Source organism: Choloepus didactylus, chromosome 3, assembly GCF_015220235.1.
Source record: "Choloepus didactylus isolate mChoDid1 chromosome 3, mChoDid1.pri, whole genome shotgun sequence".
Lineage (NCBI taxonomy): Eukaryota > Metazoa > Chordata > Mammalia > Pilosa > Megalonychidae > Choloepus > Choloepus didactylus.
Genome location: NC_051309.1, coordinates 215308466 through 215314683, shown reverse-complemented (window position 1 = coordinate 215314683; position 6218 = coordinate 215308466).

The following is a 6218-nucleotide window of genomic DNA, read 5'->3' as shown; positions in this document are numbered from 1 at the left end:
TAAGAATTCCTATATCAAACTCTCCTTCAAAGAACTTGGCCAGACTGAAGTAAGTTTCTTTATGAATCAAATTGAACTTGGAAAAGCATGTGTGTTTTTTTTGTTTGTTTGTTAATATGATGGACGACAATATTGCACGTTATACCAGGTTTCACTATATATATTTTTTAAATTAGAGACTTGTAGGTTTACAGAACAATCGTGCATACAGTATGGGTTTCCCACATACCACCCTACCATAAACACCTGGCATTGGTATGTTCCATTTGTTAAAACTGATAATAGCACATTTTTATAATCGTACTATTAATTAAAGTACATGGTTTAATTTTGGGTTCACTCTTTCTGTAGAGTAATTCCATAGAGCTTTTTGTATTTTTTTCCTGTTACCAACTCTAACCTTTCCCCTTTTAATCATATTCATATATGAATGTTGTTAATTGTATTCACAGTGTTGTGCTACCATCCCCACTGTCCATTACCAAAACATTTCCATCATTCCATAAAGGAACTCTTTACACTTTTAAAATATATTGTTTTATTTTATTTTTTCTGTTAGTGAGACCATCCAGCTACCGTTTCCTCACAGTCGTTTTTATTTATTTATTTATCTTAATGGAATTTTATCCATGTAATACAGAGTATACAAGCAGAGGCACATAGTATCAAGGTATAGTTGTGCATTCATTAACACAGTCAATTTCCAAATATTCATAACTCCAAAATGAAGAAAAAACATTAAAGAAAAAGAAATTAAGATCACTAAAACCACCACATACCCCCATCCTTCCTATTATTTATACATTTTTATCATTATTTTATTATTCATCAGCCATACACTGGTTAAGGGGAATGTCAGTCAGCAGGTTTTCACTATCACATGGTCACATGATATAAGCTATATAGTTACCAATTACCATCTAGAATCAAGGCTTCTGGATTACTATTCAACAGATGCAGGTTATTTACTTCTAACTGTTTCAATACATTAGAAAGTAAAAACGAGTATCTATATAATGCATCTCAGAATATAGAAATAGCTAAAACTGAAGAATAGATGTCAGTGCTGAAAGAGCTCACAATTTAGGAACCTTTACAGTGAGCCTTATTGGACATTTTGTACTCCATAAACACCAGTTGCCCTATCACTGCCCATTTTGTATCCCCTGAAAAGCTATGCTCTCATATCTAATTCTCAGTGTTTGCTCATTATAATTAGTTGATGTTAGTGAGACCACACAATGTATGTCCTTTTGTTTCTGGCTTATTGCATTCAATATAATGCCTTCAGGGTTCATTCACATAGTTGCATGCCTCACCACTTCATTGTTTCTTGCAGCCACTCTATTCCATCGTATGTACACACACCAGTTCACCCTTCCGTTCATCAGTTGATGTATCCTTAGCCCACCTCCACCTATTCCAAACTGTGAATAATGTGCCATAAACACCAGTGTGAAAATGTCTCTTCATGTCCCTGCTTTGAGTTCTTCCAAGTGTATACCTAATAACAGGGTTGCAGGATCACCTGGCAAATATATATTTAGCCTTCTGTGAAACCACTTCATGGCCCTATAGAGGGGCTGCTAGTTCCCTACCAACAGCAAATAGGTATCTCTCCTCACATCTTCTGTGACACTTGTGTTTTTGTTTATTTTTTTGAAGAATTTTAGTTACAGACCCACAATCCATCCTAAGGGAAAGATCAGTCTCTGCCAGTACAATCACATATTTATGTGTTTACCACCACAATCTATATGAGAACATTTCCATTTCTTCCACAAAGAAAGAAGAGGAAGAAAGGAAAAAAATGGAGGAAGAACAAGAATCCCACACCCCACCCTTATTGACATTTCACTTTGGTGTATTGCCTTTGTTACAATTAGTGAAGGAACATTACAGTGTTACTGTTAACTATATACCATCATTTGTGTTAATTATATTTTTCCAAATACCATACTATTTTTAAGACCTTGTAAGGTTGACATTCATTTGTTCTCCCTCACCTAATAACTTTCTTATGTTTCTTCGTTTAATCACCATCACTGTCCACTCGAGGTTTTGCTAAATTATATCATCTCAGTTTTTATCCTCTATCTTTACTTCTGGTGTCCCATATGCCCCGAGCCTTCCTCTTTCAACCACATTCACAATGAACTTTGTTGGTTATACTTTATGATATTGTGCTACCATCAGATAATATTGTAATATCCATTTCTGGATCTTTACAATCTTATTGGATATTCTGTGCTCCTTCAGGATCAAATTCCCAATCTCTGCCCTCTTTCTATCTCCTGATAACTTGTGTTTTGTTTTTTTTTTGTTAGTCACAATTTAATTCTACACTTATGATCGTACAAAATACCAGATAACATAGCCTTGAAATATATAAAGGAAAATACAAAGAAAATGTGACAGTCATAAATAGAAAAATATTTAGTCCAATCTAAAATTTTATTTTGTATCTTTCTACTATGAAAAATATGAAACATCGAAAAGTAGAAAAATAGTAACATGAATTTCTAGGTACCATTCTCCAAGCTTCAACAATTATCAACCCTGAGCCAGTATTTTTTTTACCTACACCCTGACTGAAATCCTCTCCCATAACTTTTTTTTTTATCATCATTTTATTGAGATATATTCACATACCACGCAGACATACAAAACAAATCGTACTTTCGATTGTTTACAGTACCATTACATAGTTGTACATTCATCACCTAAATCAATCCCTGATACCTTCATTAGCACACACACAAAAATAACAAGAATAATAATTAGAGTGAAAAAGAGCAATTGAAGTAAAAAAGAACACTGGGTACCTTTGTCTGTTTGTTTCCTTCCCCTACTTTTCTACACATCCATCCATAAACTAGACAAAGTGGAGTTTGGTCCTTATGGCTTTCCCAATCCCATTGTCACCCCTCATAAGCTACATTTTTATACAACTGTCTTCGAGATTCATGGGTTCTGGGTTGTAGTTTGATAGTTCCAGGTATCCACCACCAACTACCCCAATTCTTTAGAACCTAAAAAGGGTTGTCTAAAGTGTGCGTAAGAGTGCCCACCAGAGTGATCTCTCGGCTCGTTTTGGAATCTCTCTGCCACTGAAGCTTATTTCATTTCCTTTCACATCCCCCTTTTGGTCAAGAAGATGTTCTCCGTCCCACGATGCCGGGTCTACATTCCTCCCCGGGAGTCATATTCCACGTTGCCAGGGAGATTCACTCCCCTGGGTGTCTGATCCCACGTAGGGGGGAAGGCACTGATTTCACCTTTCAAGTTGGCTTAGCCAGAGAGAGAGGGCCACATCTGAGCAACAAAGAGGCATTCAGGAGGAGACTCTTAGGCACAAATATAGGGAGGCCTAGCCTCTCCTTTGCAGCAACCGTCTTCCCAAGGGTAAAACTTATGGTAGAGGGCTCAACCCATCAAAACACCAGTCCCCTATGTCTGTGGTGATGTTAGCAACCATGGAGGTGGGGTAGGCGAATACCCCTGCATTCTCCACAGGCTCCTCCAGGGGGCACTACATCTTTTTTTTTTTTCCTTGTTTTTCTTTTTTTTTTTTTTTTTTTAACTTTCCCTTCTTTTTTAAATCAACTGTATGAAAAAAAAAGTTAAAAAGAAAACAAACATACAATAAAAGAACATTTCAAAGAGACCATAACAAGGGAGTAAGAAAAAGACAACTAACCTAAGATAACTGCTTAACTTCCAACATGTTCCTACTTTACCCCAAGAAAGTTACATAATATAGCAACATTTCGGCCATACCACCCTGAACGCGCCCGATCTCGTCTGATCCCATAACTTTTGAAACCAGTCACAAAGATCATCTAATGTCTTTAATAAATCTTTTAGTATGCAACACTAAAAGACAAGGTCTTTTTATTAATTCAATTTTATTGAGATTTTTCTCATACCATACAGTCCTCCAAAGTGTACATTCAGTTGTTCATGGTATCATTATATAGTGCATTTGTCACCATAATCAATTTTATTTTCAAATTTTAGATCATTTTCATTTATCCAGGAAAGAAATTAAAATAAAAATAAAGAAAACTCAAAATCTCCCATATTCCTAACCGCCCCCCTGCATTATTGACTCATGGTATTGGTATAGTACCTTTGTTTCTTTTGATGAAAGAATGCTAAAATACTGCTAACTGTAGTACATACTTTGCAATATGTGTATTTCCCCCCTTATACCCCTCTATTATTAACTTCTAGTTATAATGCCTTACATTTTTTCTAGTTCATGAAAGAGATTTCTAAGATTGGTAATGTTAGTGACGGACATTGTCCACCACAAGATTCACTGTTTTATACATTCCCATATTTTAACCTCCAACTTTCCTTCTGGTGACACATGTGACTCTAAGCTTCCCCTTTCCACCACATTCACATACTATTCAGCATGTTAGTTACTCACATAATAGTGTGCTACCATCGCCTCTGTCCATTTCCAAACACTTAAATTCAACCTAGTTATAACGTTCTGCTCATAATAAGCAGCTGCTCATTGTTATTTAGCCTTGTTCTATATCTTGATAACCTATATTTCATGTCTGTGAGTTTACATATTATAATTAGTTCATATCAGTGAGACCATACAATATTTTTCCTTTTGTGTCTGACTTATTTCATTCAATATAGTGCCCTCAAGTTTTCTTCATCAACCCGTTTTTTATAAGATGGTTTTGTTCACCCACCATACATTCTGTCCTAAGTCAGCAATCGATGGTTCCCTATGTCATCACACATTTATGCATTAACCACCATCACCACTATCTAAGGACATCTCCATTTCTTCCACAAAGGAGGAAGAGTCAAAGAAGGTAGAGAGACAAAAGCAAAAGAAGAGAGAAAAAAAATGACAGCTAAGAAGCAACAAGAGGAAAGATAGAATTAAACTAAAGTGCAATAAAAGATGCACCAATGCCAAGAGTCCCATACCCTTCCCTTATGTGCCCGTTAGAGGAATTTAGCTTGGATATATTACCTTTGTTACATTAAAGGAAGCATAATACAATGTTTCTGTTAACTGTAATCTCCAGTTTGCATTGATTGTATTGTTTCCCCAATACCACCCTATTTTTAATTCTTTGCAAGCTTGACATTCATTTGTTCTCACTAATGTAAAAACATATTTGTACATTTTATCACAATTGTTCAGCACTCTAGGTTTCACTAAGTTATATTGGCCCATTCTTTATTTTCCCTCATTTCTTCTAGTGTCCCACATGCCCCCAACTTTCCTCTTTCAGCCATACTCACAGTCATCTTTGTTCAGTGTGCTTACATTATGGTGCTATCATCACCCAAAATTGTGTTCCAAACCTCTCACTCCTGTCTTCCTGTCTGTCTGTAGTGACCCCTTTATTATTTCCTGTAAAGCAGGCATTTGTTCCCAGTCTCTCATTGTCAGAGAATATCTTAAATTTTCCCTCATATTTGAAGGACAATTTTGACAGATACAGGATTCTTGGTTGGTAGTTATTCTCTTTCAGTATCTTAAACATATCACACCACTTTCTTCTTGCCTCCATGGTTTTTGCTGAGAAATCCACACATAGTTATCAAGCTTCCCTTGTATGTGATGCATTGCTTTTCTCTTGCTGCTATCAGGATTCTCTGTCTTTGACATTTGATGATCTGATTATTAAGTGTCTTCTCATTGGTCTGTTTAGATCTATTCTCTTTGGGATATGCTATGCTTTTTGGATATGTGATTTTATGTCTTTCATAAGAGATGGGAAATTTTCATTAATTATTTCCTCTATTTTGCTTCTGCCTCTTTTTCTTTCTCGTCTCCTTCTGGGACACCCATGGCACGTACATTCATGTGCTTCATGTTGTCATTCAGTTACCTGATATGTGGCTCATATTTTTCCTTTCTTTTCCATATCTGTTCTTTTGTGGGGGGGATTTCAGGTGTCTTATTCTGCAGTTCCTGAATGTTTTCTTCTGCCTCTTGAAATTTGCTGTTGTATGTCTCCATTGTGTTTTTCATCTCTTATGTTGTGCATTTCATTTCCACAGAGTCTGCCTGGTGTTTTTTCAAACTTTCGATTTCTAACTTATGTTTGCCCAGTGTTTTCTTTATATCCTTCGTCTCTTTTGCCGTGTCTTCCCTAAACTTGTTGACTTGCTCTTTGAATTGATTTAGCATATTTATTTGAAAATTTTTGTTTCATTAAAGTGAAACAATA